Source organism: Dendrobates tinctorius, unplaced genomic scaffold (assembly GCF_039654945.1).
Source record: "Dendrobates tinctorius isolate UK_male_01 unplaced genomic scaffold, ASM3965494v1 ptg000188l, whole genome shotgun sequence".
Lineage (NCBI taxonomy): Eukaryota > Metazoa > Chordata > Amphibia > Anura > Dendrobatidae > Dendrobates > Dendrobates tinctorius.
Window position 1 is genome coordinate 3607390 of NW_027361855.1, and position 14034 is coordinate 3621423.

Genomic DNA, 14034 nt, shown 5'->3' on the forward strand with positions numbered 1-14034 from the left:
TGCTAAAGAGAAATGAATATTCATGCTTCCCCATGCCTCCATGGGCATGGAGAGGAGTGAATATTCATTTCACATTAATAGCAGGCAGTGTTAGCCGCAGGCTGAGGCTGTATTGGGGCCCTGGAGGTGGGCCCCTGCAGGGCGGCTAACACTGAGGGCAATTGGTGGGCAGGGAGCGATCCCTGCTGCTCCGCTGTCTACAAGAGAAAATGGCAGCGGAGAGGAGCTTCAGGATTCCCATGCCATCCTGCTTCCTGCCTGGCTCTTCCTGTCTGACACAGCAGAGCAGCTGGATGACGTTATCATTCAGCATGCGGCTGTTTCAAAGAGAAAGCTGCCAGTGATGAAAATGCTGCCAGGATGTGCTGCGGAGAGGTGACTGAAGCTGTGTGTTTGTCTGTCTGCGTGCATGAGTGTGAGTGTATGTGATGCGGTGCTGTGTGTGTGTGTGTGTGTATTGGACAGTGCAGTGATGTATGTAATGGAGAGAGCAGTGATGGGGAGAAGGCAATGTTGGTGGTTGTGGAAAGGATGATGGGGTGGTGGGGGAGGAGGCAATGATGGAGGTTTTGGAATAAGCAATGATGGGATCGTGGGGAGAAGGCAATGATGGTTGTGGTGGAAAGGACAATGATGGTGGTTGGTGGGGGGAGGAAGTGATGGAGGTGTTTGAATGGGCCATGATGGGGGTGGTGGGGGAAAAGGCAATGATGGTTGTGGTTGAAAGGACAAGGATGGAGGTGTTGGAATGGGCAATGATGGGGGTGGTGGGGGAGAAGGCAATGATGGAAGAGATGGTGTTAGGGCTAGCGGAACGCACCAAATAATAAAATAATAGTAAGGTGCGTTCGCAGCCCCGGGGTCCACCGTGCAGAGGTGGTAAACTGCTGCTTAGTAATGGCAGAAGTATAAAGCGGTGTACAAAAGGTCACACGTGGGTTATCCAGTGTGAACAGAAGCGAACTCTGTTAACTCACAGAGCCGCGCTACCGCAGAACATAAATGCCGGTGCCTGTTTAGCTCAAAGAGCCCGGCCACGAAGCGCACAGAAAGCGGTCACAGAACTCTGCCCCAAGGACATGGGGTCAGAGTCCCTCTAGACCTTCTGAGCGTGCGGACGCCACTATAGACGCTGACTATGGAGTGTCGAGCACGTGCACCGTGGACACTGATGCCTGTCTCAGACTCTGTCCTACCTACACCTAAACCTGGGCACTAAACAAGCTATGCTGCACAACACATGCATACCAAGGGTAGGGGTTTCTTAATGAGTCATTCACCAGAGACATTCATACATGCATACGACACTCACTCGACTAGTCTCATAATGCAGTCTATACTAGCGCATGGCCGAGCGGCCATGCGAACCTTTTATAGCCGTGTCCTTCCGGGACCTTCCTGACCCTTCTGATGGTCCAATCCGAGCTGGAGAAGGACCTGAGCATGTGACCTCCGATCTCTAATGAGAGATCATCCCACGGGCATGCTCAGTGGATCGAAAGGAGGACTTAGTCCCTGGAGTGGCTCGCTGCTGACCAGCATGCCTTGCTATAGCTGGGCCAGAGGTGGTTTGAGCAGAGCGCCGGGATCGACGAGTCTGCTGAGCAGGTTCCTCTGCGGCAGAATAAGAATGGGAGACTGCCGAATGCAAGGCTTTGGATTCCTGCTGTGCAGCGACAGGAACCTGACGCCTAACAGATGGAGAGGGCAACGATGGGAGTGGTGGGGGAGAAAGCAATGATAGAGGTGGTGGAAAGGGCAATGAAGGGGGTGGTGGAAGGGGCAATGATGAAAGTCGTGGAATGGGCAATGATGGGGTGGTGGGTGAGATGACAATGATGGAGATGGTGATAAGGACAATGATGGGAGAAGGGGTAGAACAATGATGGTGGTGGAGGGGGGCTGCATTACTAAATAAGGGGGCTGCATTATACCATATGAGGGGGCTACATTATATTCTATGGGAGCAGCATTATATTCTGTGTGGGGGCTGCACTATATTCTTGGGGCTACTTTATACAATATGAGGGGGGCTGAATTATGCCCTATGAGGGAGCTACAGTATATTCTGTGAAGGGGCTGCATTATAACTTATGAGGGGGTTGCATTATATTTTGTGGAGTCTGCATTATACCCTAAGAGGACAAAGGATTGCATTATACCTTATACATTATATTCTATGAGGGTGGCTGCATTATATTCCATGAGGGAGGCTACTTTATATTCTAGGTGGAGGCTACATTTTATTCTATGAGGGGGCTACTTTATATTCTATGAGGGGGTTACCCCAACCCCTGCTACATAATTTAGACGTGTACCACACAATTGATGGTCTTGTATTTATTTCTGTGTAGCTAAATAGTGGGCCCCAAGAATGATTTTCTCTAGTGGGCTAAAGGTGCTCCAGTCCGGCGCTGCCACCACGTCACTTCTGGAATTGTCAGTTCAGCCTCAGCTTTATACCTGGATAGATAGCTATATGACCCCATTTCTTTTCCCCATTATTTATTCTGGTGACAACACTACAATAGCTGTCAGCAAAGCTTGCACAAGGTCATATTCCCAAGAGCCAGTAATGTGGTCATGTTGCATTGCAAGGTACTTTGTGTGGTTTTCATCCACTGTGCACAAAGAAGGAATCCACTTCTAACCATGTAAGTATGTAGCTCCTGTAATTTTACAAATGAAAGTAAACAAATATTTCTGTGTTGTAACAAGGAAAGAGTGTGTTCACACCCGTAATCTCTTCATTACACCCTGGCCCTGCAGGTCTCCAAGAGAAGCTCACATAACTGTGCCCGCTAATTCCAATATCTCTTCTAAGATCAATGAAAACGTACTTTGCCTCTATTTGACTTGTATGCAAACTACTCCTATACAAATATGAGACTGGAGACTTGATTGAAATGTCTTGTGGATTTCTTGCATACACAAACATAGAATTGCTATGGAAACTCCAAAGAAATAAAAACAGCATATTATTTTAGATCTGGTTAACCAGAAAGAAAATCCATAGCAGGAATTACAGACTCTTCCACAGCTGCCATGTCTTGGGTTGTAGTTTGACCTTTTGCCTTGGGTTGTAGTTTGACTTTTTGCATTTTCTTTCTACAATTAGGAAACTAAGATAATCATTGGGGCAGCATCGATCAGTGACTTGGCTTCCCCTGAACATGGGTACAGATCTGGGTCACCCAGTGATGGCAAAGTGTCGCCCACGAAGAATGAGTTCTATATTGGCAGATAGCAATGCCATCCTTTCAGTATTACGCTTGTAGAAAGTGAGGGCATTTCGGGAAGGGTGGTAGGAGCCATTGATTGATTGTATTGACTATTGCTATGTTCTGAGGCTTTTGCATATTGGGTTTGATGTGAGAAGAAAGATGAGTTAGAAGTTTGTAGTTTCAATTCAGTTTTCCAAAGATGCACAAAATTGAGTAAATAGTGTCTGTATCTTAATAAATTTGTTGACAGTAAAGGGTTTTTCAAGGACATTGCTATTGCCATAAAATAGTAGCCAGAGTTCTCCCTTCTAGCCATTGTTTACTGTTATGTAGTGATTGATCTTTTATCACTCTATGGAATTGCCTGTGTTTTGTTCAGTATGGACAACCACTTTAAGGGTACTGTCACACTTAGCGATGCACCAGCGATCCCGACCAGCGATATGACCCGGTCAGGATCGCTGGTGCATCGCTAAGTGGTCGCTAGTGAGCTGCCACACAGGCAGATCTCACCAGCGACAAAGCAGGGGTCGGGGGTCGCTACTTACCTGTCAGACGAGGCGATCCTGATGTCCTCCCGCCTGCGTCCACGCGTCGCTCGTCAGCGCCACAGAAAGCCCAGCAGGAAGCTGACGACGAGAAACGGTCCAGGACGTTCTCGCGCGATCAGCGATGAGCAGCGGGGGAGCCGGTCAGAGGTAAGTATCAGACATAGCGATATCGCTAGCAATATCGCTATAACGTCACAAGATCGGTGACATTATATCGATATTGCTAGTGATATCGCTTAGTGTGACAGGCCCTTAAGACAGGTACATTGCCTTGAAAAGTATTCATATCTCATGAACTGTTCCACATTTTTTCATGTTACACCCACAAACTTAAAATTCCAATAAAATACATTTATGTGATATGCCAATGCAAAGTAGCAAGCATTGGTGAAGTGTAAAGAAAATTGTACATGGTTTTCTAACTTTTTTAAAACTATAAATCTGAAAACTGGGATGTGCAGTACTCTGATATCCCTAAATAAAATCCTGAGTGACCAGTTAACTCCAGAAGTCACATAATTGAGCTCACCTGTGTGTAATTTATTTTCAGTATAACTACAGCTGTCCTGTGATGGCCTCAGAGGTTTATCTGAGAACATTGGAGATCAAACAGCATCTTGAAAACCAAGGAACCCATCAGACAGATCAGGGATAAAGTTGTGAAAAAGAGTAAAGCAAGGTTGGGTTATATAAAAAAAAATTGCCAAAGCTCTGAACATCTCATAGAGCACTGTTCAAACCATCGTCCAAAAATGGAGGGACTATGGCACAACTACAAAACTATGAAGACATATCCGTCCACTTAACCCCTTAACCCCCAAGGGTGGTTTGCACCTTCATGACCGGGCCAATTTTTACAATTCTGACCACTGTCCCTTTATGAGGTAATAACTCTGGAACGCTTCCATGGATCCTGGTGATTCTGACATTGTTTTCTCGTGACATATTGTACTTCATGATAGTGGTAAAATTTCATTCATTTAACTTGCGTTTATTTGTGAAAAAAATGGAAATTTGGCGAAAATTTTGCAATTTTCCAACTTTGAATTTTTATGCCCTTAAATCACAGAGATATGGCACACAAAAAACTTAATAAGTAACATTTCCCACATGTTTAATTTACATCAGCACAATTTTGGAACCCAAATTTTTTTTTCTTAGGAAGTTATAAGGGTTAAAAGTTGACCAGCGAGTTCTCATTTTTGCAACATCATTTTATTTTTACGGACCACATCACATTTGAAGCTACTTTGAGGGTTCTATATGATAGAAAACACCCAAAAGTGACACCATTCTAAAAACTGCACCCCTCAAGGTGCTCAAAGCCACATTCAAGAAGTTTATTAACCCTTCAATTGCTTCACAGGAATTTTTTGAATATTTAAAAAAAAATGAACATTTAACTTTTGTTCACAAAAAAAATACTTCAGGTTGAATTTTTTTTATTTTACCAAGCGTAACAGGAGAAGTTGGACTGCAAAAGCTATTGTGCAGTTTGTCCTGAGTATGCTGATACCTGATATGTGGGGGAGGAGCCACTGTTTCGGCGCATGGCAGAGCTCAGAAGGGAAGGAGCGCCGTTTGACTTTTTCAATGCAAAATTGGCTAGAATTCAGATCGGACGCCATGTCACGTTTAGAGAGCCCCTGATGTACCTAAACAGTGGAAACCCCCCACAAGTGATCCCATTTTGGAAACTAGACCCCCCAAGGAACTTATCTAGATATGTGGTGAGAACTTTGAACCAACAAGGGCTTCACAGAAGTTTATAACGTACAGCAGTACAATTAAAAAATCATATTTTTTCTACAAAAATGATCTTTCACCCCAAATTTTTATTTTCTCAAGGGTAACAGGACCCATCAAGTTTTGTGCAATTTGTCTTGAGTACACTGATACCCCATATGTGGGTATAAACGATTATTTGGGCGCACGGCAGAGCTCAGAAGGGAATCAGCGCCATTTGACTTTTTTGGCTGGAATTGAGATCGGACACCATGTCGCGATTGGAAAACCCCTGATGTACCAAAAGAGTGGAAACCCCCCACAAATGACACCATTTTGGAAACTAGACCCCCCAAGGAACTTATCTAGATGTGTGGTGAGAACTTTGAACCCCCAAGGGCTTCACAGAAATTTATGACGTACAGTCGTACAATTAAAAAATCATATTTTTTCCACAAAAATGATCTTTTCACCCTCAATTTTTATTTTTCCAAGGGTAACAGGACCCTAAAAGTTATTGCTCAAATTGTCCTGAGTACGCTGATACCCCACATGTGGGGGTAAACCACTATTTGGGCGCATGGCAGAGCTCGGAAGGGAAGCAGCGCCATTTTACCTTTTTGGCTGGAATTGAGATCAGACACCATGCCGCGTTTGGAAAGCCCCTGATGTACCAAAACAGTGAAAACCACCCACAAATTACACCATTTTGGAAACTAGACCCCCCAAGGAACTTATCTAGATGTGTGGTGAGCACTTTGAATCCCCCAGTGCTTCACAGAAGTTTATAATTCCCGGGTGTGAAAATAAAAAAATCGTATTTTTTCCACAAACATGATCTTTTAGTCACCAATTTTTTTATTTTCCCAAGGGGAAATTGGACCCCAAAAGTTGTTGTCCAATTTGTCCTCAGTATGCTGATACCCAATATGTGGGAGAAAACTACTGTATGGGCACACGTCAGGGCTCGGAAGGGAAGTAGTGACGTTTTGGAATGCAGGCTTTGTTGGAATGCTCTGCGGGTGTCATGTTGCCTTTGGAGAGCCCCGAATGCACCTAAACAGTGGAAACCCCCCAATGTGACACCATTTTAGAAACTAGACCCCCCAAGGAACTTATCTAGATGTGTGGTGAGCACTTTGAACCCCCCAGTGCTTCACAGAAGTTTATAACACCCGGGCATGAAAATAAGAAAATCGTATTTGTTCCACAAACATGATCATTTAGTCCCCAATTTTTTTATTTTCCCAAGGGTAACAGGAGAAATTGGACCCCAAAAGTTGTTGTCCAATTTGTCCTGAGTACACTGATACCTCATATGTGGGAGAAAACTACTGTATGGGCACACGTCGGGGCTCGGAAGGGAAGTAGTGACGCTTTGGAATGCAAACTTTGATGGAATGGTCTGCGGGTGTCATGTGCATTTGGAGAGCCTCTGATGTACCTAAACTTTTGAAACTCCCCACAAGTGACCCCATTTTGGAAACTAGACCCCCCACGGAACTTATCTAGATGTGTGGTGAGCACTTTGAACCCCCAAGTGCTTCACAGAAGTTTTTAACGCCCCTGCGTGAAAATAAAAAAATCATTTTTTTCCACTAAAATGATATTTTTGCCCCCAATTTTTTGTTTTCCTAAGGGTAACAGGAGAAATTGAACCCCAAAAGTTGTTTTGCAATTTGTCCTGAGTACGCTGGTACCCTATATGTGAGGGTAAAACACTGTTTGGGCGCATGGCATAGCTTGGAAGGGAAGGAGCACCATTTGACTTTTTCAACGCAGAATTGGCTGGAATTGAGATCAGACGCCATGTTGCATTTGGAGAGCACCTGATGGAAACAGTGGAAACCCCCCAATTCTAACTCCAACCCTAACCCCAACACACCCCTAACCCTAATCTCAGCCCTAACCCTAGCCCTAACCCTAATGGGAAAATGGAATAAATACTGTACATTTTTTTTATTTCATTATTTTTCCCTAACTAAGGGGGTGACAGCGGGGGGTTTGATTTACTATTTATGGCGGGTTTTATATTTGGCAGCTGTCGCACGCTAAAAGACGCTTTTTATTGTAAAAATAGTTTTTACATCACCACATATTGAGAGCTATAATTTTTCCATATTTTGACCCACTGAGTCATGTGAGGTCTTATTTTTTGCGGGACGAGTTGTTGCTTTTATTGGTATCATGTTCGTGCACGTGACATCTTTTGATCGCTTTTTATTCTGATTTTTGGGACGCAGAATGAACAAAAACCAGCGTTTCATGAATTTCTCTTGGGGGGTGCGTTTACATCATTCTGCCTGCGGTAAAATTGATAAAGCCCTTTTATTCTTTGGGTCAGTACGGTTACAGCGATACCTCATTTAGGTCGTTTTTTTATGTTTTGGCGCTTTTATGCAATGAAAACTATTTTATATAAAAAATAATTATTTTTGCATCGCTTTATTCTGCGAGCTATAACTTTTTTACCTTTTCGCTGATGATGCTGTGTGGCAGCTCGTTTTTTGCGGGACAAGATGATGTTTTCAGCGGTATCATGGATATTTATATGCGTCTTTTTGATCGCGCGTTATTGCACTTTTTGTTCGGCGGTATGATAATAAATCATTATTTTTTGCTTCGTTTTTTATTTTTATTTTTTAAGGGGTTTGCTAAAGGGGTTAACTAAATGGGATAGTTTTATAGGGTGGGTCGTTATGGACGCGGCGATACCAAATATGTGTACTTTTATTTTTTTTTTTATTTCCAAAAAATGAATTTATTAGGGAATATTTTTTTTTAATTGATTTAGCGATTTTTTTTTTTTTAAACTTTATTACATTGTCCCAGGTGGGACATCACTGTCCTGTGACAGATCGCTGATCAGTGTGCAGGTTTTCTCCTTGCCTGCGCTTTGCAGGCACTGAGGAAGCCAGCTCCATGCAGGCCCCCGAAGGTCCCCGTCGCCATCTTGGATCCGGGGACCTGCAGGGAAAAAGCCCCCTGCAGCAGCGCTGCACATTGCGCTGCTGTGGGGGGCTCAGGGAAGCACGGAGGGAGAATTGCCGACCAGGTGCTGAGAAGAAAGCGAAATTCATTTCTTCATCTTCTCCATTGTCTCTATGCGCATACATCGAACTGCACTCAGATGTCATCCCAGTGCAGTCTGATGTTTCACACGCACCCATAGACTTTTATGGGTGCACATAATTTGATCATCATATGCACCTGCGGCATGCTGCGATTGTCTTCTGATGTTGAATCGGCATGAGAAAAAAATTGCAGTTCTGCACTTCTCCATAGTATAACAATTGGCAGAGTTCTATGCAATAAAACATTAACCAGCTATGTTACACATTAGTGTGAATGAGCCCTTAGTCGTATACTCTACCAATCTGGCCTTTATGGAAGAGTGGCAAGAAGGAAGCCATTTTTGAAAGCAAGCCCCATTTGCAGTTTGCAAAAAAGCCATGTAGGGGGCACAGCTAGCATGTGGAAGAAGGTGCTCTGCTCAGATGAGAAAATAGTCCATCTTCTTGGGCTAAATGTATAATGCTACAGTATGTGTGGTGAAAAACTAACACTGCACATCAGCCTGAAAACATGCTCTCACCAAACATGGTGGTGGCAGCATCATGCTGTGAAGATGCTTTTATTCAGCAGTGACAGGGAAGCTGGTCAGAGTGGATGGGGAAATTGATGGAGCTAAATACGGGAAAATCCTGAAGGAAAACCTGTTAGAAGCTGCCAAAGACTTGAGACTGGTGAATAGGTTCACCTTGCAGCATGACCAGGGCTGGGTCCAGGTTTTCGTGGGCCCTGGACGAAAGAGTCTCAGTGAGCCCCTTTAACAAATACCACAATTCATGATGCACAGATAAAGCAGAGAAATATAAGTATAGTACAATGCCAAAAGATTTCACTTATTAATTATTATTACATTACATGAGTGATATATTATAAATTCTATAATAACTCAGAAACCAGTGAATCCGCAAAATGCACAGTGAGTGCACTGGAGGATTCAGAAGTTTTTAGAATGGACATTATAGTCCTCCATACAGTGTTATGGGCATCACATAGCTATCCATACAGTATTATGGGCATCACATAGTCCTTCATACAGTATTATGGGCACCACATAGTCCTCCATACAACATTATGTTCACCACATAGTCCTCCATACAGTATAATGGCCCCATATACAGTGAAGGAAAATAATTATTTGATCCCTTGCTGATTTTGTAAGTTTGCCCACTGACAAAGACATGAACAGTCTAAAATTTAAGGGTAGGTTAATTTTAACAATGAGAGATAGAATATCAAAAATAATATCCAGAAAATCACATGGATCGGGCCTTCCCGACTCACAGGCCCCACAGTATGTCAGTGTCCCCATTATGTCCATCACTCTGATATTTTTTAAAATTTAGATTTTTTTTGTGTGCATTGACTGGTGGGAATGTCCTTTTGCATAATTTAATTACTGCACATGTGTTGGCAAAAAGACTAACATTTAAAAAAATATCTTCCTTTACCATCATTCTCATTTTTTGTAGAAGTCAGTATCTTATGAGCATTGATTGGTGTGAATTCCTCCAGCAGACCACTGCGCAGTATTGGGCCCTGGCCCAGGACTGGGGAAATAAATGGCCATTGAAGTGTTATTGATTTGCCACTAGCTCACTGGATCGAAAATGGTAATCAAACTCTAATTTTACGTTAGCCGTGGCTTGGTCACCATGGTAACCACATAAAGCAACATAATGTTGAAAGTTCAGACAGTGATACCCGAATCAATGGTTGCCATCAAGAATCCTGGCCTGCATTCTTCATTTATAAAATGCATGGCACAACCAAGTTTGCCCTGGACCATATGCATAGGCAGGCAGACCTTGCACAGGAAATGTCAGAAATTCTCCTTGACTGACAGGCAGTGGCTGAAAGATCTGAATAAAATAAAGGGTGGGTGACGCGCCCCAGATGGCGTGGGATACTCGGTACCGAGCCTATTAACTTCAAAGGGAAATGTCACAGCGGCAGTGACCCGGTCCGTGGCCTCAGGCGGTGATCTAAAATGGGTTGAATTGAATGAGGATAAAGTTTATGTATTGATTCGAGACGCCAGTTGGAGTGTTCGACTGTAGTATAGCTGGCACTGCAGATGATCCCTGGGGGAGTAGATGGTGTTGGCAGTGCAGATGTTAAACCCACTCCAACCAGGGTTAACCCCCAGAGATTGTGATGGAAAACGCACGGAGTAGTAAGGCAGGAGACAAGGAAAGTCACTTTACCATTTACTGTAGTTCAGGTGCAGTTCAAAGGAGATATTACAACTCTCACCAGGTTACAGTCTGTTCTGCAGAATGGGAGTTATCCTTTCTCTCTGCTTGTGACTCAGTGTAAGCTTCCTGCTATTCTAATCCCTTCTGGGACCAAGGCTTCCCAGAGTCTAAAACTTCTGATATAGCTTCTACTCACTGTGTATTTCTCCTTTGGCAAATTGCAGCTTGGATCCTTTTGTGAAGCAGCCCAAGTTCCCACTTGCACTATCCTTCACTGATCCTAGTTCGCTGCAGTCTTTCCGGGGAGAAAACACAATGCTGTTGGTTGTATAATCCCACACAGTCTCTCAGCTTACCACCCTGCTCTGAAAGCATGGATGGTCTAGGGGCTGACACCCTGATGCTTCTTAGCTTTCACTCCTGGATCGAGCACATGTCATGGCTCCCAAGAGCGTTCTTCTTCTCCTCCTTCTTCACTGAAAACAACAGCTGTGCTCCTCCCCCTCCCAGTTAGGGTGTGTCTGCAAAGCTCTAAGCTTCAGACAAGTGAGGGAGGGAGGTGAATCGTGTGTGTGTGTTGTGATCTCTAGCAGAGAAAGCATAACTCCCATTGCTCACAAAATACATACAAAACAGTACATATTTAACCCTTTTGTGGCGGTTAAGACACAGGGCGCCACATTGGACCATTTTTTTAATTGTAGAAAGGCTAAGACTCGTTTTGATTTACACTGCCTTGAAAATTTTTTCAAACCAAATGAACTTTTTTATACCCAATACACCCACAAACTCAAATGTATTTTATTGGGATTTTATATGATATACCAACATAGAGTAGCAAGTATTTGTGAAGTATAGAGAGAATGATATATGGTTTTCTAATTATTTAAAAACTGTAAACCTGAAAATTGTGACTTATATTTGTATTCAGGCTCCCTGAGTCAATACCTTGTAGCACCACCTTTTGCTGCAGTTACTGCTGCAAGTCTTTTGGGGTATGTCTCTACCAGCTTTTCTCATCTAGAGGCTGAAATTTGTTTCCATTCTTCTTTCCAAACTAACCCTAGCTCAGTGAGTTTGAATGGATAGCATCTGTGAACAGCAATTTTCAAGTCTTGCCACTAGAGATGAGCGACTTTGCCTTTTTTCGGGTCGAGTCGGGTTTCATGAAACCCGACTTTCGCAAAAGTTGGGTCGAAGGAAATCAGCCGACTATGGGGAAAAGTCGGAGGCCAACTGAAACACGAAACCCAATGCAAGTGAATGGGGAAGCAAAGTCGGCAGGACAGTAAACACACCTACAGTGCCCATTTCAATGCCAAAAACATCAGTTCTTATAACTGAAGCTTGTCAACCTTAATTTACCTTATAATAATAGTTACGCATTGAAAACTGGGGGTTATTTGGCTAAAGTTGTGGGGGGGTTGGGCTGGCTCCAGGTTTTCGTGTGCCCTGGGCCAAAGAGCGCCCCTTTAACACATACCACAACTCATGATGCTCCGATACGGCACAGAAATATATGTATAGTACAAAGACAAATGCTTCACTGCTTACATGACATGAATGATCTATTTTAAATTGTACAATAGCTCAAAAACAGGACAGTATATTACTCCATACAGTGTTGTGGCCACCACATTGTGCGCCATACAGAATAATGAGCCCCATATATTTCTCCATACCAAATAATTAGTCACATATAATGTTCCATACAGTATCTAATGAGCTCCACATACTGCTCCATATATAATGGGCCCCATTTGTAATGCTCCAGTGTATAATGTGCCCCTTAGATGCTGCTCCAGTGTCTGATCTGCCCCATTTACATTGCTCCAGTACATGATGGGCCTCATGGATGAAGCTCCAGTGTATGAAGGGCTCTAATAATGCTCCATATATAATGGGCCCCATTTGTAATGCTCCAGTGTATAATGTGCCCCTTAGTTGCTGCTCCAGTGTCTGATCTGCCCCATTTACATTGCTCCCATACATGATGGCCCTCTTGGATTCATGGATGATGCTCCAGTGTCTGATGGGCTCCAATAATGCTACATATATAATGGGCCACATTTGTTATGCTCCAGTGTATAATGTGCCCCTTAGATGCTGCTCCAGTGTGTGATCTGCCCAATTTACATTGCTCCAGTACATGATGAGCCCTATTTTTAATTAACCCAGGCATGGTATGTGAAAAGAGCTCCATGGAGTAAACTGAGGTGTGTGCTTCCACATCCTTCACTTTTGGTGTGGGTGAAGGACACAAGGAAAGGGGTTGCTTCTGACCAGAAGCCTGCAGTTACGACTCAGTGCTTGCATTTTTTACAACTTCAGAATAGGAGGCGATAGAGCTGGAGGCTGTTTCAGCAATGTAAGCCACAAACAGTTCCTGATACTCTGGCTTTAAAAGCCGTCTACCTACTCCCAGAAAAGGGAGCCTTCCAGGCCTTCCAGAGCTACACCATGACGCTGGCTCAACACCTCCTGCCTTAGCTGCTATTGTGTTTTTGGCACTACCAGCAGATTTGCCACCACCATCATCAGTACCAGGGGGCCCTCCATGCCCACATTCGCATCCTCTTCCACCATACTGCTTCATGTTTTTGAAAATGGACCCAAAATACCAGCAGATATATTGTACTGTATCATAAGCGTACAGCTCTATACAGTCTATGGATAACAGTAAATCTCCGTATATATTTCATGAGGCATACACAGATGCTCACAGGCTCAGTATGGATTACCGAATAAAATAACAAGTTGAAAAAGGGTACAGTATCACCAGATAAAAGGTATATATAGCATAGTGTAAACATTCTGATTCTCCGTATACATTCCAGGAGGCAGACACAAACGCTCTCAGGCCCAGTATGGATTACACAAGAATATGAAAATCTGTAAATGGGTTATGTTACACAAGCGTACAGCTGTATACAGTGTTGGGGTAATCTTAAAGTTCCAAATATATTGCTGGAGTAACAGACAGACGTTTACAGGGTCATTATGGATTACACCAGAATCTAAATAGCTAAAAAGATTACTGTATCAGAAGTGTTCTGCTGTATACAGTGTTGGCCAAATTGAAAATATCGGTATATATTTCCGTAGTCACCCTCAGACGCTCACTCAGTTTGGTTTTGACCATAATAAAAAATGTAAAAAAGTTCCTGGATAACAAGATAGCAAGTATATATTTTTTAGGGGACAATTGAAATCTCCGTATAAATATTCCCGTAGTCACTCTCAAATGCTTACACAGTATGGATTGGA